The 22,286-nt window shown below is 51.8% G+C and overlaps 1 long non-coding RNA gene, 1 other non-coding gene and 1 pseudogene across 2 annotated transcripts; 1 reads left to right on the top strand and 2 right to left on the bottom strand.

Annotated features, from left to right (window-relative positions):
• Positions 1-4,897: 4,897 nt before the first annotated feature.
• On the bottom strand, positions 4,898-19,351 carry LOC110542889 (H-2 class I histocompatibility antigen, Q10 alpha chain-like; annotated as a pseudogene).
• On the bottom strand, positions 12,539-12,645 carry LOC132648425 (U6 spliceosomal RNA). Its single transcript, XR_009586827.1, has one exon. It is a non-coding gene; the product is annotated as a U6 spliceosomal RNA (small nuclear RNA).
• On the top strand, positions 18,901-22,018 carry LOC132648284 (uncharacterized). The gene is made up of 2 exons (XR_009586650.1): positions 18,901-19,024; positions 19,571-22,018. It is a non-coding gene; the product is annotated as an uncharacterized LOC132648284 (long non-coding RNA).
• Positions 22,019-22,286: the final 268 nt, after the last annotated feature.

The following is a 22,286-nucleotide window of genomic DNA, read 5'->3' on the forward strand; positions in this document are numbered from 1 at the left end:
GAAGTGGACTAGAGCTGGGAAGCCGCTTAGGTTAGCTTGTGGGTTCTGTCTCCTGATGGAGAAAAGGAAGAAAAGACATGAAGGCGGCAGAGATGTGGGCCCAGGCAGGAAGAGCTGCCCTTGCTGCAGCAGCTGCCCTGTGGGATCCCTCACAAACCCTGATGGTCTGGACTGGAAAGGAGAAGGCTTTTCTGGCTGGGAGGGGAGCTGGAGAAGTGGGAAGCTGGGGAAGCCAGGGGTCTCCAGCCTGGCATGGCTTCCTCAGCTGACTGCATCTCCTTTCGTTGCCTTGGGTTTCCTGTCTAGTCAAAGAGACTTTGGGGAGGCTCAGGAGAGGAAGCTGGAGACGCCCACAGAGTGGGGGCCCTTGCTGAGCCTAACAACCTGGATTTGATCCCTGGGGCCCATTTGTCAGAGCAGAGAACTGGCTCCTTCCATTTTGTGGACCTCTGACCTCCACAGTCATGCTATGGCACGCGGGTACACACACACACACACTGCAATAACAAATAAAGTGAATAAAAGGTCTAGGAGCTGAAGCGTAGGTCAGTAGCAGAGGGAAACACTTGCAAAAATTCCCGAGTTCCTGAGTTCAACCCCTCGTGCTACAAGAGAACGAGAGAGAGAGAGAGAGAGAGAGAGAGAGAGAGAAGGACAGGTAAAGGAAGGTCCACTTGCAATGAAAGATTCTGTATTTTCTTTTTGCTCTCAAGCAGGGCTACATGTAGCAGAGGCTGCCCTTGACCTCTGGCTTGGCTTTCCCAGTTCTAAGGCACAGAGTAAACACCTTTTACACAGTAGCTTTGTCATGAACCCCCGCTATGTCCAAGGCTGCGTCTGACAACCCGGGGACCCAGGGACGTCACTCACTGAAGGTAACCAGCCACCTTGCTTGGCCTGCTCTGCGGCTGGAGAGGCTCCCCCAGGACCCTGACCCTCCAATCAGAGACTTCCTTAGAGGCAGGACCTGGCCTTCAGCTAAGACTGCTCAGTGAGCAGCCAGTCGGGTAGGCTGTAAGGAAGTGATAGTGTGACCCTCGTGTGACGACCCTCAGCACCATAAATTATGACTTTGTTATCCCAAGTACGCAAGTCCACCTTCTCACACCGCCAGTGCTAGGGGCTGATTACTCGTGTGTGCGAATGTGTGTGCATGTGTGTGCACTCCCATGCCTGGCCTAACTCCATTTCCTTCCAACTTGGCAAGAGGGTTGCGGTCCCATCCCATTCCCCATTTTCCTCACTCCCCATTGGGTGGGGGTGGGCAGTTCTCTCTGTAAGGAGAAACTTGGCATTAGAGCTGGGAGGGGGAGTCTGTGAAAGGAAAGCACGCCTTCTCTACCCCACCTCCACCTCCACACAGCCTTCCTGAGGGCTGCCAAGGTCTCTCCTCTCTCAAGGTCTGATCAAGCTGGACCTGCGCAGTCTGAAAGCCGGGTTTGGGCTTGGGTTTCAGCACTTGGATGCCCGTGAGAAATGTTATTATTTACGTACCTGCTTCTGGGTTGCCTAGCAACCTATGATGTCATCATGTGTCCTTAGCCAGGTGTCCACACCTGGAAGGTGTGGTTACGTTCTCCTTAAAGGGATCAGCCTGCCATGTGGTCCCTCTCTTGCTCTTGCCTTCTCTTCTCTCTTGCCTCTTGCTCCCCATCTTGCCCTCTTGACGGTCGGTCTCCCCTTTCTTTCCCCCTCTTTCTTTTCCCTCTCTTTCCCCCCATCATGTCCTGCTCTCCCTTCTGTCTCTCTCTCTCTCTCTCCATCTCCATCTAATAAACATCTTTCATATAAAATCTATTGTGAGCCTCATCATTCATTAATTGTCCCCATCAAGAAACACATCCCAGGCTGGGCAGCGGGCAGACTCCTGTGATCTTGGCCCTCGGGAAGCTGAGGTGTGAGTGTGGCAAATTGCAGATTAGCCTGAGCTACATGATGATGCTGGTAGCAAAAACAGAGAGGAAGCTGGGAGGAGCTGGGAGGAGGATTACTCAGGTGCTAGGTGGACAAATGACTCCGTAGGTGACATTCAGTCCTAGTGCTGGGAACAGACCTCTGTCCTGACCTCTGCCTTGACTGGCATGCCATGGATCCTCCTGTCTCCGCCCTTACTCCCACCTATGCCCCCCCATCCCCATCCTGTTCCTGTAAGGAGTATAGCAGGGTTTCACTGTGTAGCCCTGGCTGGCCTACAATTTACTTTGCACACCAGGCTGGCCTCCACCTCCTGGGATTACAGGCGTGTGCCATGCCCAAACCAAGTTTTGGATTCTAGACATAAAAGAACCTTCAGAAGACTAGAGTGAAGGACTTAAGTCAGCTTGTTGGGAGTCAGACCCACGCACTTTGAGAGTGAAGTTCAGGCCTTAGGAGAGGCACGCAGCTAGGTGCTCTAGCTTGCAGCTGAGGGAGATCCTGCAGTTCTACTGGCTTAAAGAGGTGATTACAGCTGAGGCTAAGAGAGAAAGAAAAAGAAAGTATGAAATTTCTACTCCAGTTAGGCATTGTGGTGGACGTCTCTAATATTCAGGATGCAGAGGCTGGGGGATGTCCAGTTGGAGGCCAGCCTGATCTAGAGAGTGACTTCCAGGACAGCCAGGGGTACAAAGAGAATCTATGCCATGAAAAAAACAAAGTAAATAAAATATCTCTTAATTTAATTTTTATTTAGTGTGTGTGAACAGACAGCTTTAGGTAGTGGGCTGTGTTCTCCCACCATGTAGGGGGCCAGGAATTGAACTTCTGGGTGTCAGGTGTGGCAGTAAGGCCCCTACCCCCATGCCCAGAGGCTGAAAGGGAGGGTCTGCAGCTGGCGTAGAGCTCTACTCTCCCAGCACCCCCAACCCCAATGTCCTCTGCATCTCCAGCCCCCCTTTCAGTGACCCAGCTGTCAGGGGGTTCCAGAGAGGATCTGCCCCTCTTGGTAGTTCCGCAGCGATCTGAAAGACTCCACAGAGCTGAGAAGTGCGTCCTGGCAGTTATGATTGCAGGCAGGTTTACCCTGGTCCTCTGGTTTCCTGCTGGCTCAGGAGAGCAGCCTGGGCAAGAGGGCCTGACTCTGTTACAAAGAAGCCAGGCAGTGGCTCTTCTCCCTCCAAAGGCCTGGAATTCCCGTCTCACTGATAGACACCTGCTCATCCTCTCTGTCACACAGGAGCCAGGAAAAGGCCCCACGCTGTGCTCCACCCTCTGTCCTGGCTGCCAGGGGCTCCCTCCCGCTTCCCAGCAGGCCTCCTTCAGACCAGGCTGCTCTCAAACCCAGAGAGCCGCCTGCCTCTGCCTCTGAGTGGCTAAGTCATACATCGCCACGCCCAGCCCTCCTCTCACTCCCTGAGTCCTAACTCAGAAAGCAGAACCTCTTTTTTTTTTAACAGCTGGTTCCCTTAAACTCCCACTGAGATGTCCTGGTGGGGTGGGGGAGGGGTGGTGTAGCTGGGCTGGGCATTGCTCACTGGAGAATGAGCCGAGGATGCAGCAGGCCACACAGGGTGCTTTCCATCCCCCCCCTCCACCACTGCTACCACACAAGGTTAGAAGAGACAGCCCAGGTGGGAGTGAGGCTCCGTGGCAGAACTCACGCCAAACACACGCATGGCCCCAGAGTCCATCCCCAGCACTGCTCAGAAAACAACATCAGAAACCATACAGATCAGAATTTAAGCCGGGCAGTGGTGGTGCACACTTCTAGTCCCAGCATTGGGGATGGAGGGCGAGGCAGAGGCAGGCGTCTCTCTGTGAGTTCAAGGCCAGCCTGGTCTACAGAGTGAGTTCCAGGACAGCCGGTGCTAAAACAGAGAAACGCTGTCTCAAAAACGAAGAAGAAGAAGATGATGATGATTTACGCTGAGTGTGTTGCCTCCCATCTGTAAGGCTAGGAGACAGAGGCAGGCAGAGCCCTGGGTGTTCCAGGCTAGCCTGCGCTAGTGAGAGCCTGTCTAAAAGAACGTGAGGGGTAAGAAAAGGAGAAGAAAAGATGCAAGCCAGATGTGGTGGCACACCTGTCATGGCAGTACTGGGGAAGCTGAGGCAGGATCTCCTCTCAAGGCCAGGCTGATGTGCAAGGCCAGATGCTGTGCCCAAATAGATGTGAAACACACTGTGAGGACAGCTGCCACTGGGAAGACCATGGCTGGGGGTAGCCTGACCTAGACGCTTAGCAGCCCCAGGGTTGTTTGCTGGTTAGAAACACACTTCCACAGGCTAGAAATACCCTTTGCCTAGGACCCTGTCTTTGTGACTGCTGGGGCAGGGCCAGGGCTCCAGGAAGAAAGCTTCTCCTGACTCTGAAAAGGCTGCGTTGGATTTTTCCCTACAGGGAAGGCTGGAGGCGATGACTAAAGAGGGGAAAACCTAAGTGAAGGAAGAGGGGGGTCTTGGCTTCATTCTTCCCTCTCCAGTATCCCCCTGCAGGCCTTTGGCACCTCTGCAGACTCACTAGGGTAAAGCAGGAATGAAATCCCCACCTCATTTCCTGCTTTCCTTGCTCTTTCCAAATCCTCCCCGCTCTCTTTCAAATTCAGGGCCTCATTTTCCGCAGTAGCTGCTGTTAAGTATGTATAAGTATATATGTATACATGGATGTGTATGTGTGTACACAGCTGTGGAATGTTACTTACAGGCATGTTTTCAGGGCTGACCATTTGGTATCGGTTTACCATTTCATGTGCTCTTCCCTGGGGAAGGCTAGTTCTCCTGCTCCCAGCATTCCTTACTTGCCTGTAGTCCTTTGTCTAGGGTGGGAGCTTTCCATCCCTTTGTCATGCCCACTGTCACCCTTGCTCAGCTCATGTTAAGTGGTCATCTCCATGGGACGCTTTTGATTTGTTTTTCCAGACAGGGTTTCTCTGTGTAATAGTCCTGGGTGCCTCGCACAGACATGCATCAGTCTGAACGCCAATGCAACAAAATAAAATGAATATTTATTGAAGGTTGGAGAGATGGCCCTGGCCGCTCTTGCAGTGGACCAGGGTTTTGGTTCCTGGTTCCCGGCTCCTACATAAACATCCATAACTACAGGTCCAGGGGGTCCAGCGCTGTCTTCCGGCTGTGGGCACCTGGTACAGACACAGGAGTAAAACACTGTTCACATAAAATAAATTTAAAAAACACCGCAGCTGGGCAGCAGTGGCACAAGCTTTAATCTCAGCACTAGGGAGGCAGAGGCAGGCAGGAGAATATTTGTGAGCTCTAGGCCAGTCTGGTCTACAGAGCCAGTTCCGGAAGAGCCTGGGCTATACAGAGAAACCCTGCCTCAACCCACCCTCAATAAATAAATACATAGATAGATAAACAAACAAACAGGAGGATCTCCAGCCTGGGACAGTGTGGTGACACACCCAGAAGCTGCTCAAAGCACAAAGCAATGCGCCAGGTGTGCTGGAACTCACAGTGACTGCAGCCCTCAGAAGGCAGAGGCAGGAGGGTCTCAGCAAAGACTGGACCAGCCTGCTCTACATCGTGGGCTCTAGGCCAGCCAGGCCTACAGCAAGAGCCCCCTCAAACAAACAAACCCACAAAATCAAATAAGTCGGAGGGTTGGGCAGCCAGCCTCTGAGAGACCCCGTCTTACCGCCTCACTCTGTGGGCTTAGGAAGGCTCACAGTGCCCTATAAAGGTCAGAGAACACGGGAGGGGATTGCTCCCCAGCTGGGCAAATGGTCTGCACAGCTGAGCACAACTGAGCCGGAACTCATTAGTGCCTGGTGATGGGGACCACTGTTTCCAGCTGTGGTTCACTGGCCTTAGGTCCCCCAGAGCTCAGGCGTCTGCTGTGAGGCTGGCTCTGCTGCAGCCTGGTTGGGACTCTGCAGAACTGGAGAAAGTAGAGACAGTGAACACTACACCCCTGTGTCCAGCGGTCCCTGGCTTAGCTTCTGCCCAGGGCTGAGGGTCAGCCTGAGTGCCAGGCGTCTAGAGCATCTATCTCTGCTGACCTGGTGGAGGCCTTCGGGACCCAGCAGCACAGCATCTGGAAGCTGTGGTTGCTCCTTAAAGGCTGGCCACATTGTCCCCCTCTTGTTTGCTCTTGCTCTCTCTCAGCCTCGCTTGCCCTCTTGGCTTCTCGCCCTCTCCCCTTTCTCTGTCAGGGCACCCCTCTCTCTTTTCCCACCCATCATCTCTCTCTCGCTCTCTCTCAGCCTTGCTTGCCCTCTTGGCTTCTCGCCCTCTCCCCTTTCTCTGTCAGGGTGCCCTTCTCTCTTTTCCCACCCATCATCTCTCTCCCTCTTGCTCTCCCTCTCTCTTCATCTCCATCTAAAAACCCTCTTTCATATAAAATCTGTTGTTAGGTCCAATTAATGAGTTGGTCCTAACAGGAACCCTGTCTCAAAACCAATGAATAAATAAGCAAATAGGGCCGGGGAGATGGCTCAGTGGTTAGGAGCACTGTCTGCGCTTCCAGAGACCTGGGTTCAAGTCCCAGCAGCCACATGGCAGCTCACAGCTGTCCCTGAGCAGTTCTAGGTGGTCTGACACCCTCATGCCAATGTACATAAAATAAAATCAAATAAATTATTAGAAATGAATAAATACATCTTAAAGAAAAAAAGAGGAAGGATAGAGTATCTTGGTGGGTTGCTGGTTCAGAATGACTCATAGTATTTACTTAATTTTTTACTTAATTTTTTGTGAAGGTGTAAAGGTGTCAGCTCCCTTGGAAGTAGAGTTATAGACAGTTGTGAGCTGCCATGTGGGTGCTGGGAGTGGAACCCAGGACCTTTGGAAGAGCAGACAGTGCCTTTAACCACTGAGCCATCTCTCCGGCCCCCTCTCCAGGGTATTTTTCTGCATGGTGTGAGGTCACACTTGGTAGAAGCAGTTTCAGGGGCCATGGGCTCCTTTATTGCCTCCTTGCTTCCAGGAGGGCTGCATTTTTGTCAGCCACAGGCATTCGGCCGGCCATCTGAGCTGCTAAAGAGGCCTGGGAGACAGGCTGAAGCGCCTTATCTCCACCTCAGGCAGGTGACCAGATCAACCTTAGCTTCCCTAGCCACACCCTGGATGGTAGCCCAGATGGTCAATGTGAAGCTCATCTGCTCAGATGGGGGCGGGGGCGGGGCTCAGAGTTCCCTGCTCAGAGCAAGTGTCCTGGCAATGCTGAGGAGCAGATGCACTCCAGGAGTTTTCCACTTTCTGAAAAGGTCTTGCCGGTTCCTCAGAAGATGAGAGAATTTGGTCAGGAGGACATTTGTTGTTGGTGTTGAGACAGTCTCTCACTATGTGGCCCTGGAACTGGCTGGCGATATGCACCATGCTGGTCTCACACACAGAGATCTGCCTACATTTGTGTCTATAATGTGGAGAATTGAAAAACATTTTTAAAATGTATTTATTTTATATGTGTGTGTGTGTGTGTGTGTGTGTGTGTGTATGTACCTGTGTTGGTACCGCACACCTACAGGTGCCTGAGGAGGCCGGAAGAGGGCAGCGGATCCCCTGGAGCTGAGGTTCCTGGCAGCTATGTGCTGCCCAGCGGTCACTGGGAACTGCACTTAGGTCCTTGGCAAGAGTGCTGTCAGCTGTGGACCTATCTCTCCAGCCCCTCACCCCTCTAGGGCTTTGGAGGTAGTTCTAAGACAAATTGGAACAAAGCCTGGAGTGTGGAAGGTCAGGGGTTCAATCCCCTGCATCAAAAATAGACAGAGAAAATAATCCCACCGAAAAAAAAAATGTTACATTTTAGGTGTTGTATCACTGTCGTAAAGAAGGAAAGGGGGGCTTTCACCAAGTTGGCGCAGAAATCAAAGAAGGAAGCACCTGCCGCTCCCAAAGCCGAAGCCAAAGCAGAGGCCTTGAAAGCTAAGAAGTTGGTGCTGAAAGGCGTCCACAGCCCCAAAAAGAAGACCCCACTTCACAGTCACCCACCTTCCGGTGGCCCAAGACCCTGCGGCTCCACAGGCCGCCTAAATACCCTGGAGAGCACGCACCCAGGAGAAACAAGCTTGACCACTGTGCCATCATCCAATTCCCCTCGACCACTGAGTCAGCCATGAAGAAGATAGAGGACAGCAAGACACTGTGTTCATGGGGATGTCAGGGCCAACAAGCACCAGATCAAGCAGGCCGTGAGCAAGCTATGACACGGATGTGGCCAAAGTCAACACGGTCAAGGCCTGATGGAGAGCAGAAGGCCTATGTTCCGTTGGCTCCTGATTATGATGCTCTGGATGTTGCCAACATGATCCGGGTCATCTAAACTGAGTCCAGCTGGTTAATTCTAAATATATTACTTTTCCACCATAAAAAAATAAAAACAAAAAGGGATATTAGAAACCAGATCCCTTTGGAAGATCCCAGAATCCTTTGTGATCCTTTGTGTGTCCCCACAGGCACCTCACAAAGAGAGTACACCCTAGACACTGAGCTGTGTCCTGCTCTAGAGGAGGGGAGGGCCGGGCAGGGTACCAGCTCAGCCAGGCTCTTCTTAGTTCTTGGGCTTCGCTTCTCATCTTTTTTGTCCCTTTCTTTGATGCAGGGTCTGGCCCAGTGATGGCCGCCTGGCACTGAGCATTGTATTTCACCTGCTTCAGATTGGTGGTTTCATGCCTATGACCCCATCGCAGCTCCCCACCCCCTCATGCTCAGGCTGCCCTTAACCTCCCTCCTCCCGGTCTCTGTGTGCCAAACCATTGCCTCCATCAACACCCCCATCCCTCCAGCCACACTCCTGATAGTGCCTGAGCTGGGGGTACTGTGAGCTGCCTGGGTCATGGCAGCTGCCTGGCTGGTCCTTCTCCCTTGTCTTTTCTTCCTGGCTGCCTCTGGAGTGAGGAGAAGGATGCCTTGCTCAGCCTAGTGTCAACCCTGAAAACCTACTGAGTGTTTTCATCGCACACTATCAGAAACAGTGGCCCAAGTCCTGAGGTGAGGGCCAGCCCTCTGGACATTCCTGGGAAGTTAGAAACTGGGCCACAGTACAGTAGTTTTCCAAAAGGTCTAGAAGTGCTGGAGGAGTTTTCAGCTTTTAAAACCTGCTTCAGGAGAGTTCTCTGAGGCCGAAGGAGCTAAGTCGACAGGAACCCCCTTGTCTAGGTCCCAGAGATAAAGAGGAATGCCCGGCAGCTTCCTCCACCCTGTCTCCTCAGGCACCTTTCTTCCCCCTCACTTTGTTCTGTTCTGGCTTCAGGCCACATTCCTCTGGAAGTCATTCTGCTCAAGGTCACTCGGGCTCAGCAGCACCAGGTTGTCATTGTCCCCCGCCTCACAATGGCTGCCCCACTCTCCCTGTATTTGCTTTGCCCAGTCACGTGTTATTGGGAAGTAGTTCCACAATGAAAAAAGGAACAGAATTGAAGGACAGTGATGGAAGCCAGCTGTGGTGGTCCATGTCTGAAAGCCCAGCACTGTAAAAACAGGCAGGAGGACCATGAAATTGAGGCCAAAATAAAATTGTGTGCGAGTGTGTGTGTGTGTGAGAGAGAGAGAGAGAGAGAGACAGAGAGAGAGAGAGAGACTTTCAGCCCTTTGAGAGAGAGAGAGAGAGAGAGAGACAGAGAGAGAGAGAGAGACTTTCAGCCCTTTGAGTTGTCCATTTTTAAAAGCAAAAAAAAAAAAAGACAAAGCAAACAGAACAACAACAAAAGTGAAAATTTAACCTGGGATGTGGCTTGGGACAGGCTAAGATTGATTTGGGACAGATCCTTAGCACCAAGACACACAAACACAAAACAAAGCACAAAAACTATGCCCAAATCAATGTTTTTCTTCCTTCATTATTGTTAATAAAACAACATTAAAAAGCTGAGCTTCGTGCTGGGAAAATGTCTGTGTCCCAGCACTGGACATACACATGCACACACACACATGAAAGCACACACACACACACACACACACACACCCATTTTGTGTTTGGGTTTGAGACAAGGCCTGACTGTGTAGCTCTGGCTCTCCTGGAACTCCCCTTGTAGACCAGGCTAGATCTCTTAGGGATCCACCTGCCTCTGCCCCCCAAGTACGGAGATTTAAAGGTCTATCTCACCCAGCCTGAGTTTTAATCATTAATAAAAGCGACCAGAGGCCTGGAGAGATGGCCCAGGGGTTAAGAGCACTGGCTGCTCTTCCTGAGGACCTGGATTCAGTTCCCAGCACCCACAAGGAGCTCCCAACTGTCTGCAACTCCAGTTCTAGGGCTCCAGGCACCCTCACAGGCATACATGCAAGCACAACACCAATGCACAAAAACTAATAAATAAATAAATCTGTAATACAAAAGAACCAGAATGAGAGAAACTGTCCTGGAATATTAGCATCCCTCAAGGGAAGATGCCTCCTACCATTTTGATAGGGTTTTCCTAATTTCCCCACCTTTCTTTACATGTGGGTTAAAAGGCACCATAAAGCTGAACTCAGAGATTCACACCAACAATCTCAGCACTCGAGACGCTGAGGTGGGAGGATCACCTTTTGTCTGAGACTAGCCTGGACCACATGGTGCACTGGGCCAGCCTGGGGTACAGGGGAGATCCTTTTTCAGAACCCCTTCCCCAGAGAAATAAAGGAAAGCACAGGGCCGGAGAGATGCTCAGTGGTTGAGAGCACTTGCTGCTCTCCCAGGGGACTTTGGTTTGAGTCTCAGCACCAGGAAGCCGGTTCACTCCAGTTCCAGGATCCCATTCTGGCTTCCCAGGGACACAGATACATAGAAGGCCAAACATCCGTACCCATAAAGTGATAGAATAAATTAAAAAATAAAGCCCAAGATGCTTGTCGTGATACATAAACTCAGTTTAGCAAAGGACCATGTGACCAGCCTTCAGGAGAGCCCCACCTGGAAGGGTTCTGGGTGGCTGGGGCAGGAGTGCGGGTTCTGCGGGCTCAGCGCGCCCTCTCGTGCCCCCTCGGCTCCAGCACACCAAAGGTCAGCACACCTGAAGCCAGTTGCCAAATTTTCAGAGTCACTGTGTCACCCTGTGTCAACCCTGCAGTTTGCTCATAGCCCTCAAACCTTGCCACTAGGTCTGAGGGTGAGAGGAGGCCCAGAGCCCCTCTCCTCACATCGTAGCCCTGAGAGCAGCCACAGTACAGGGTCAACCAGAAGGCCCGCTAGCCCGGTACAGCGCCTGCGCACTGCGGGGCCTGTGCAGTGTGGAGTCTCTGCCTCTGGTTCAACTCTGACTCCACGCCTGCTCCCTCCCCAAGTGTCTGTCAGTGCTGGGGATCAGGATGGACAGGGTGTGGCCTGCTCCTATGCCCTCTCCTCTCCCTCTCTCTCTCTGCTTTCTGACTTGAGGACCCAGCCAGGCTGGCTTGGGACAGAGACTCTTACAGCATGGCCTCAGGACAGCTAGCAGGGGCATCAACAGCGCTTGCTAGAAACGCAGTGTTCACGGTGATGAGATGGCCAAGCACTGAGCTCTTGGCTCATATCCTGGATGGCCTGGAACTTGTTCTGTAGACCAGGCTGGTCTCAAACTCACAGAAATCTGCCTGCCTCTGCCTCCCCAGCACTGGGATTAAAGGTGTGCCCCGCCACACCCTGGCTAGGATATTTGGTTCATTTGTTTTATGTATGTGTGAGTGTGCATTTTGCTTGCATGTGTGTGTAGGTGTATGGGGCCCTCAGAGGGCATTGGATCCCTCAGAACTGGAGTTAAAGATGGCTGTGGGCCTCCATGTGGGAGCTGGGAACTGACCCTGGTCCTGTGGAAGAGCAGCCAGCACTGTCCATGACCACTGACCTCTCTAACAGCCTTGTAGAAACACAACTTCTTCTTCTTCTACAAGGATATCGCCTCCATGCCTTTCTTGCTTTGTGTTGTGGTCCGGCATGTTTAATTGGGGGGTGCTCATAGGAGTGCAAGCTCCTTTCCAGTGGCTACAACCACTACTGTCTGACTAGCCGTCCTCAGAAAGGGAGCCTTTCCTCCTCATCTGGCATCTTGGCAGGCCAGTCTGAAGCTGGTCTCCTGAGTTCCATGCTGCAGTGGCCATAGCGTACCCAGAGACAGTTTCACCGACCTCCACCCCTCCTTCTGTCCTGTCTGCTGCAGTGTCCTGGGTCTTGAAGGACATGGTCCTGGGGGTACTTCATCACACACACACACACACACACACACACACGGGACCACAGCGGAGGGAGACTGCTGATGAAGCTTCTCCCCTGGTTCCCACAGCACCTGTTAGCCCTATGAACTCAGCAGGGACACAGGTCCAGCCCACTTCCAGCTTGGTTTCTCAGCGTCCTGTAGTTAGAGTATGTGGTGTCCTCAGCCATGGTCATGCTGTCTGGTTCTTGTGGACAGCCAAGAACACTGGCAGTTTCCTGTGTTGTTGTTGGGGCCTCTCTGCCTGACAGCTCACAGGGAGATGGCTCAGCCCTGGAAGTGGGCACCATTTTTAGTAACCTCTGGTTTTGGAAATAGCCTTTTTGAGACAGCATCTCACTTACTATCCATAGCCTGCTGCTTGCTATACAATGGACACCAGGCTGGACTCAGACTCATAGAGATCCCCCTATCTCTGCCTTTACTTTAAAGTGTTTTTTTCTAGTTTTCCTTCTAGCATCCTGATAGTTTTGGTTTTTTTCTCATTTTTTTTTTAGAAAAATATGAAACGCTTCACGAATTTGCATGTCATCCTTGCACAGAGGCCATGCTAATCTTCTCTGTATCGTTCCAATTTTAGTATAGGTGCTGCCGAAGCAAGCACTGTTTCTCATTTTAAAGACAGGCTTTCTCTGTGTAGTCCTGGCTGGTCTGGAGATTCACCTGTCTCTGTCTCCCTCGTCCTGGGCTTAGAGGCTTAAACCACAGCCAGGCTGAGTTTGGGGTCTTGCACTGGAGTGTTTACACATTTGGGGCTGGCTTGTGTGCAGAGTGAGAGATAAAACCCAGTTTCATTCTTCATTCTGAGACAGCATAACATCAGCACCATTTGTTGAAGATGTTTTCTTTCCTCCAATATCTAGCCTTGGCTCTTTTGCATAAACTGGATGTCAGGGGAGTGGAAATGTTGTTTAGAGCTGTGGTCCTCAGCCTTCCTAATGCTGCGACCTGTTAATACAGTTTATCATATCATGTTGACCCACAATTACACAATAATTATGTTGCTATTTCATAACTGCAATTTTGCTGCTGTTATGAATTTTAACTTAAACATCTGAGGTGCAGGACCTCCACTGTGTGACCCACAGGTTGGGAACCACTGGTTTAGAGGTGAACAGTGCTTTCAGCTCTTGCAGAGGACCTGGGTTCTAATCCCAGGCCATAGGTGGTGGCTCACAACCACCCACAACTCCAGAGGCTCTGAGGCCATCTTTGCATCTCCTAGGGCACTAGCACACGTTGTGCACATGGATGCACACAGGCAGAACACTCACACACATAAACCTTGTGTGTGGGTGCCATTCTGGTTGTATGGCTGTGCCTGTGAAGTAGGACTTGAAATGAGATACGATGATCCTTCCAGCAATGTTCTTGTTGTTGCTGTTTTGGAACAGGGTCTCACTGTGTAGTCCTGGCTGGCCTGGAACTCACTGTGAAGACCAGACTGACCTAGGACTCACAGAGATCCACCTGCTTCTGTCTCCTCACTGCTAGGACTAAAGCTGTGCGCCCCCACGCTCCAGCACAACCCCAGTGCTCAGGATTGCTCTACTGTCTAGGGTCTTTCTGCTGCTTATGGATTGTAATTTTTCCCAGGTAAGGGTGCAAAACAGCACTGCAATTCTGATCAGTTGCTTTAGATATGCAGATTGCTTTTGGTGGCCCCGCCATTCCTAATGTTAATCCTCTCAGTCTGTGAGTGAGCATGGCAGGTCTTCCCATTCCCTAGTGTCTTTCTCAGCCACTTGCTTCAGTGTGTTAAAGTTTTCTTAGCGGAATTTCCATGTTGTACAGAAATAAATTTAAAGGGAACTGGGTGTATCTCTCCTGTTTATCCTGTCTATAAATGAAACAGAGACCTTTTAAGATTCATTTAACAAGCTTTAAAGCACCATAGCTGGGCAGATATTAACTGTCTCTGCTACTTTGCTATTTCCCAGCTGTGTGCCCAATGTCACTTGCAAATTAGTCCCATGAGGGCTGTTTCTCCTGTGGCTGTCTGTCCTCAGGGCTGAATTGTCTTGACGACGTGCTTGTGGTCCATCCTGCACCATGGAGACCCCTCTCCCTACTAATCTTCTCTCTCCTACCTAGGGTTGGGTACATTGGTGGAAAGGAGGGAGAGGCTTAAATACCCCAAATATAGTAAATTTTAAAATGAGCACTATAACACCTGGATTCCCAGAGCCAGGGAGGGAGAGCGGTCCTCAGGCAGAACACAGATCTAATAGAACCTGAACTGAGCTGAGCGAGACCCTGTGGATCCCTCCTCTCTGTGCATCCTACAATCGGGGTTAGATGCTGAGAGATAGGAAAGATGGAGAGAACCTCCAAGGAGGCACGAGCCCAGGGCAGAAGTTCATCTCCTTGGCCCACAGTCTCCTGAGAGCAGGGACCTTGTACTGTCTGGTGGGGACAAGAACAGGAAAAACTCCTCCTTCTGTTGTCACACTTGGGCATCGCAAAGGACACCATTCACAGGAACAAGGACAGGCCTAGTCCTCCATACAAACTAACACACAAGAAATAAACACGGAAGACAACATGAAGAGCCCCAGCCAGGACCATAGCCCTGGGGCCCATAATCCTGGGACAGAACAAGGCTCTGGCCATCCCTGTGTCCTGTGATCACAGATCTCAACACGTGGTTCACAGGGATGAAGGGAACAGAGCCAGGAGGTGACAGAGCTGAGGAGTGACCAGGTCACAGATGACAATGGACTGAGCTCCACCTGGACACAGCCCTGTTCACACTCAGCTCCCACAGCCTCATCCTGTCCCACCAGGTACAACAGCACAATGACACAGATTGCTGAAGTTTCTCCATCTGCCATGTTTTTCCTCTATAAAACTCTAATATTCTCAATTCTTTTCTTTCCTGCCAATCAACCTGTCAGATCAAGGACATGAACAATCAAGGTCACATTCAGATTCTCATTTTCAGTGGGGAAATGAGGAGCTTTAGCTCAGGGCAGCAGGGAGCTGACAGGATGGAGATGTCCCCTCCTGCCTGTCTGGACCAGGAAGGTTGGCTGTGGAAGGGAACACAGGGCAGTGCAGGGAGAGGGTGGTGGTGTGCAGGGGTGGGCTGGGCTCCCCAATTCTTCACACTGAGCCCATAGAATCACAGGGCACTTAAGAAGTCATTGACTGGGGCTGCAGAGATGGCTCAGTGGTTAAGAGCACTGACTGCTCTTCCAGAGGACCTGAGTTCAATTCCCAGCACCCACATGGCAGCTCACAACTGTCTGTAACTCCAAGACCTGACACCCCACACAGACACACATGCTGGCTAAATACCAATGCACATAAAATAAAAATAAATTAAAAAAAAAAAGAAGTCATTGACTAAAGAGAACTGAGGCTCTGGATGTCACAGGAGGTACCTGAACACAATGTCTGTCACTGTCCACTCAGGCAGCTGTCTTCATGCTAGAAAATGAGAGACCTGAACAGTTACTATGAAGACAACATCCAGCAAGCCACCCCTCAATCAAGAGATCCCAAAAGTCTCTGAATCTCAGTCATGTTCCCTTTGCCCCTCCCCAAGTGAGACCCCAGAGCGTCACCTTTACAACCTGAGAGAGACAGGAAAAAAGAAAGAAGGAGAGAAAAAAAAGGAGGAAAGAAAGATTTCATTACAAGGTACAAATACAGCACAAAGATTTTCCTACAGGGGCTATTATGGTCTGGCTGAAATCCCATCATCTCTAGCTTCACCCCCAAAGGCCTCAGGGACAATCCTGCCCCCACACTTACCTGGAGCTGGAGCATAGTTCCCTCCTTTTCCACCTGTGAGAAGAAAGGCCGTGAGAGACCAGGGAAGACACCAGCCCTAGGGAGTTTCCAGAACTGACAGCAGACCCAGTTAGAGACAGTAGCAATGAGGGTGTGGATGTGTTCCCATTAGTGAGCAGAGCACACTTCTAAAAGTGCTGAGAGAAAACCCAGACCCTGCCCTCTCACACCTATGTTTCTCTTCCTCTTCCTCACAACAGCCACCACAGCTCCAGAACAGCAATGACTGCCATGATGGGGACAGTGGGCTGAGGAGGCTCTGGGAAGAGAAGGGCAGGAAGAGAAGGTGAGGATCATGACCCCAGCTCTCAGCCCTGACCTGCTCAGGGTCTATATGAGGCTCCAGCTCTCCTGACCCCAGCTCTGTACCCACAGCCTCCTTACCCCATCTCAGGGTGAGGGGCTCAGGCAGACCCTCATGCTGCACATGGCACGTGTAATGCTGCTCCTTCCCAGGAGGCACCACCACAGCTGCCCACTTCTGGAAGGTTCCATCCCCTGAAGGCCTGGTCTCCACCAGCTCCATGTCCTGGGTCAGGTCCTCCCCATCCAACTGCCAGATCAGGGAGATGTCAGCAGGGTAGAAGCCCAGGGCCCAGCACCTCAGGGTGACATCCCCTTGAGGTCTGGGGTGGTGGGTCACATATGCCTTTGGGGGATCTGTGCATAAGATTTAAACATTTTTCGCAATTAAGGGGCTGGAGAGGTGGCTCAGAGGTTAAGAGCTCTGTCTGCTCTTCCAGAGGTCCTGAGTTCAATTCCCAGCAAATACAGAGTGGCTCACAATTATCTACCCTGGGATCTGGTGCCCTCTTCTGTCATGAAGGTGTACCTGCAGATAAAGCACTCATTCATGAAATAATTTTTTTCCCACAATTAACAAGGTAATGTGAAATCTGCAAAGACAAAGGTATACCAGTGGTAACTCTGAACTATGTGTTTGAATACTTTGACTGTCATCACACTAGCCACCTGCAGGCAGAGCTGGTCCCCTCAGCACAGAACTGCACATTTTCTGAGGGGACTCAGAAGCTAAGAGACAATCCACATGAGCCAGCAAGTCAACAGGGTCTTCCTTATGAGAATTTCTTTCTTTTTTTTTTTTTTTTTTTTTTTGTGAATTTCTAGAGCATAAGACAGGTAGTAAAAGAATGGAAGAAGGAGCAGAAAATGATTAACACAATATCTGTTTAACTTCATATCACAGTAAGGAATTAGGGGCAGGGCTACAGGAAGGGTGCCACCAACTAGTGCTGCCACCATTGAGGCACAGCCTGTGGTCATCTTGCTGACCAGCATTAACTGTCACTTGTGAGCAGCCATCACAAAGTGTGTAGCAGAAATGTGGTCAAGCTCTGACCCTCAGCTAGAGAAAATGGCTCCCAGCCCCTGCCTCTGGGGGACAAGATACAAGGTGTGTCACACAGGATCCCTGAAGTGTGCTGTGGACCCCAGTGCAACACTCACTGGAGCACAAAGGCTCACAGGGTGAGGGGACCTTCCCTGTCACTCCAGTCCTCCACTGCAGAAGACCCTGTCTCTGAGAAAGGTCAATCCCTGATTCCCTAGGGGAGCAATGTAGCTTGTTGGGGCAGAGGAGGAGCAGGAAGAGGTGGAGGTGAATTCTGGCAGGAAACAGTGTTACCTTAAAGGACAAAGGCTTCTGAGAGCTGAGACTGAGTTAACTTGTCTAATTATCCAGTTTATCAGTTCCCTCCCCTACACCTGTGGAGACCGATACAAATGACAACACAAGGATGGAAAAAAAGTATCACCAAGTGGGCAGGGAAAACTAACAGCAAAATACCTTCAACAGACAAACACCCAAAAAGCAAAAAGACACACAGGACGGAAAAGGAAAAAAAAAAAAGGAATTCTACTATTTACCGTTTTTCAACCTGTAAATGCTCCTGTGACCATTCTAGGAACACATAGAATTGGGGTGTGGAAGGGACTCAACCCCTCCCCCTCACACACAGGCATCTGGGAGAAGGTACTGTTTGGAAAGAACTAGAAACTGGGGGAGCCGGCCTAGGGTAGGGGAGTCCATGTCTCCCACCAGGTAAAGCAGACTTCCGGTCCTGAAGTGTAAGGCTGACACACTCAGCAGGACAGGAGTCAGTTCCCACAAACAGTGGGTGTGGGCAGAGACCCCGGCCTGGGAGAGGCCATGGCTGACAGCGGGCTGCAGGCTGAAGGGGCCCCTGTTGTCATGTGGGGACCCTCTCTCCTGCCCTGGAGACAGACTTGGAACTGTCAGGGAGAGGGTGAGCCCTGGAGTCAGTGCAGTCACCGCGATGGGGGATCAGGAGACCCAGGGACCCCGGTTCCCTCAGAGACAGGGGCGTGACCCAGCGGAGGGTTCTCCTTCCTCAGGACTGAGCCCAGCCCGAGGGAGAGGAGGAGATGCCCGCGGCCTGCACCTGTGCGCAGCAGCGTGTCCTTCCCGTGCTCCAGGTATCTGCGGAGCCACTCCACGCACGTGCCCTCCAGGTAAGCCCTGTATCTCTCTGCTTCACCAGCCTCTTCCCACTTGCGCTTGGTGATCAGCGCCGCCGTGTCCGCCGCCGTCCACGACCTCAAGTCCTCGTTCAGGGCGATGTAATCTTTGCCGTTTTAGGCGACCTGATGGTACCCGCGGAGGAGGCGCCCGTCCGGTCCCACGTGACAGCCGTACATATGCTGGATGGTGTGAGAGCCTGCGGGACCCCGCGGTCAGCCCCGCCCACCTTCCCCACGTGACCACCCGCGGCCCCGCCCACCCGCGGACTCCGGGGAACCGAAAGGGAAACCGGTCCCGGGTCCCGCGTCTCCTCCCGAACCTCGGACTTGGGACCCGAGTCTCCGGCCCCGTGTCGGGACGTGCAGGGGTCGTGACCTGTGACCCGGGGTCACTCACCGCCCTCGCTCTGGTTGTAGTAGCCGAGCGCGGTCCTCAGGCTCGCTCGGTAAATCTGCTGGTTGCTCTTGGCGATCCGCGTCTGCGTCTCCCAGTACTCCGGCCCCTCCCGCTCCATCCACGCCGCGCGCGGCTCGTATCTCGGCGTCTCCGCGTCGCTGTCGAAGCGCACGAACTCCGTGTCGTCCACGTAGCCGACTTCCATGTACCGGGGCTCCCCGAGGCCGGGCCGGGACACGACGGTGTGGAAATACCGCAGCGAGTGTGAGCCTGGGGGCGGCGCGCGGTGAGACCCCGACCTCCTCCCGGGACCCCGGCGGGTGCGCGGGCCGGGAGGGGAGCGGCGCGGGGCTCGGGACGCGCGTGGGGATGGCAGAGGGTCCGGGGGTCGCGGACACGCGGCTTCCCCGGGGCCGCCCCGCCCTCCCCGCAGAGCCCGTTTCCCTCCGACCCCGCACTCACCCGCGCGGGTCTGGGTCGGGGCCAGGGCGGCCGCCAGCAGCAGGAGCAGCGTGCGCGGCGCCATCGCCCCCATCTGGATCCCGGACTTCTGAGCCCCGCGGGCTGCGTGGACTTTATAACCGCTGCCCGCGGCGACGCTGATTGGCTCCCCAGGATGTCGACACCCAATGGGGGAGAGGAGCGCCTGCGCGTCATCAGTGTCCGGGCAGAAGGACCTGACACAGGTTAGGAGCAGAAGTGAAACTGGGGACAGAGCGCTGGGTGTCATGGTGTCTCTGCGTTCTCCCCCAGAAGCTGTCTGGACACCAGGATAGAAACACAGGCCAAACTCATCATCATTCTCCACCCTTCCTCTGTCTCTTCTCTTCAGAAGTCGACCCTGGAGTCTTCCAGAAGAAAAGCCTCTTCCGGGCATACAGTGGCAACAACAAGCAGTTGGGGACACAGAGAGAAGCTGTCCTTAAGTAGAGGCGCTGGCCTGCGAGCCCCTCACAGACCCCACAGAGACCAGGCTCTGTCCACCTGCAGACCAAGCAGCTCCGGAACCTGCTAAAAATGACGGAGACTCAGCAGCTACCCGGACAATCTCCCGGGTTCCTCTGTGGTAATCTCGATGTCCTTGGGAGCAGAGGGCCCAGGGCAGCGTCAGTCTTCTCTGCCAGGCTCAGAGGGTCTAACAGACTTTCCTGTGGGCTAGGACTTGGGGGACCGGCCTGCTCTGTCTCAGCAACGCAGGACAGTCAACTCCCCAGTGTCCTGCTTGTCCACAGTTTGGACAGGGTCCTGGCGACGGGCAAGGGAAAGGGGAGTTTTTCATCCAGTGGCTGACTGTGCCACATTCCCAGCAAGCTCCAAGTGGAGTTCTTCCACCACATCATCAGCTGTGTGACCTTGGGGTCACTGCTAGAACCTGGGGGTCTTTGTCATCGTAAGCCTTTTCCGTTAAACATTTTAAATGCCATAGTCAACAGATCTGGAAAGGTTTTGAGGACCTTTATCTGGTAAGTGTATTTAAACTAAACAAGCTTTGCTTGTTTCTAGTTACTTGTTTTAGAAAATATACAGGAGGCTAAATAAGCTGATTTCTGTAATTAATTACATCAGGACTTAGCGTGACAGCAGGGAGAGCTTTGCACACATGAAAGCATTTGACCATTTATATGGTGCCTATTAACCAGCATGTCTTATTTGTCTTCAACAGTTTACAATAAGTCAGTAGCTTTCATAAGATTAGGGTTTTATAGCTTTATCCATGTTAAGTTTTAGCTTTAAAAATCCGAGTTAAAGACCCTTTAGCAACAAAAGAAACGATCAAGGCAGTAAACTTTAGTCCATAGGAAACTGGTATCTTGAGCTGGGTGTGGTGGCACACACCTGTAGTCCCAGCACTCTGGGAGGCAGAGGCAGGAGGATCACTGGGAGTTCGAGGCCAGCCTGGTCTAGGCAGTGAGTCTAGGACAGCCAAGGCTACACAGAGGAACCCTGTCTCAAAAGAAAAAAAAAACTTTTAAAAACAGACTGGTATTTTTTACAGTGTACCATTAGAGAATATAATAGTTTTTGTATGACTCAGTTTATCCAGATAACTAAAGCTTAGCTAGTTGGGCAAAGACAAAGAAGCTAGACAAATATTACTGTCCTATCTGGAGCACAGCTGTCAGTTCTCAGATGAAGAACAGAACCTGATATAGACATACATGTAGTCAAACAGCATTGTACATGAAATAAAAATAAAATTTTAAAAGTGTACATGGGGGAAGGGATTACCTATTCTGGGTACAGGGTCTCTATAGGTGAGCAGTCTCGGGCTGGAACAGGAGGCCACAGGTGATAATCTTTGCACACATTGATCAATACTTCATAACCTCTCACACTTGGACTCCCAAGGAAAGCTTTGCCACCCTTCATGAGCCAGGCCTATATGAATAATGGCTTTGCCAATGTACCAGGGGCCCCTTGTTCTTGGCGTCCTAAACCGGCCATGCCCAAGTCAAAATACACTTTCACTCAGGAACTCGCTCACTCAGGGCTGCCTCTGCTACCTATGAATCAGCTGTCAAGAAAATGCCCCAGAGGAGGCAACACTTATAAATGGCCCCAAGCAGGACATGAAGCCGAAATTCCAGGAGGGAGAGTGAGTGCTGTGCTTTCCCGGGCCTCTTCTTAAGGAAGCAAAGTGTGTACAGGTTGCCATAAAGGACAAACAAGTGAAATCCTTTATCCATTACTGTGGTTGGAATAAAAAAAAAAGTGCCGTGAGGCCCGGTGGCTCTGAAAAACCTTTGAAGACCCGTGAGGGTAGTGCAGCCCTTTTCCTCTTCCTGAAGAGCTCCCTCAGCACAGCACCCCTCCTGACCTCTAGTCGGGATGGGTGGGTTCCAGAAAGCAGAGTACTCAGACAGGTGCACACCAGTTTGCAGAAGCAGCGAGAACTCCAAAAGGCCAATCAGGATCAGAGTGCAGAGAGCAAGAGGAGTGAGCTGCTCCAGGAAAGAAGACTCTGGTCTGCAACAGAAAAATGTTGAAGTGAAAACAAAAGAGAAAAGAACAGGCAGAAAAGGCCTGGAAATGGAGATGGTGGCAGTACCAGTGACACCGCAGCCTCCTAGGAAGAGAAGAGCCCGGCCAGATCCTACCCTTGGAAATGGAGAAACAGTCCTGAGCAGAGGGGAAGTCAAAGACAAAGAAGCTAGACAAATATTACTGTCCTATCTGGAGCACAGCTGTCATTTCTCAGATGAAGAACGGAATCTGATATAGACATACATGTAGTCAAACAGCATTGTACATGAAATAAAAATAAAATTTTAAAAGTGTACATGTATGGATATAACCTAGAAGCTCTTCTCAGATGTAGCCCATGGTAGCTCAGTAACCAGTTGGTTTCCCATAGAAAGGGGAACAAGGTCTATTTCTACAAGGAACTCAATGGCGGCTCTTTGACCTCCCCACCCTCCAAGGGAGGAGCAGTCCTGCTAGGCCACAGAGGAGGACTTTGCAGCCAGTCCTGAAGATACCTGATAAAACAGGGTCAGATGAAAGGGGAGGAGGTCCTCCCCAATCCGTGGACTTGGAAAGGGGCAGGG

The sequence above is a fragment of the Meriones unguiculatus genome, chromosome 16 (assembly GCF_030254825.1).
Source record: "Meriones unguiculatus strain TT.TT164.6M chromosome 16, Bangor_MerUng_6.1, whole genome shotgun sequence".
NCBI classification, from domain to species: Eukaryota; Metazoa; Chordata; class Mammalia; order Rodentia; family Muridae; genus Meriones; species Meriones unguiculatus.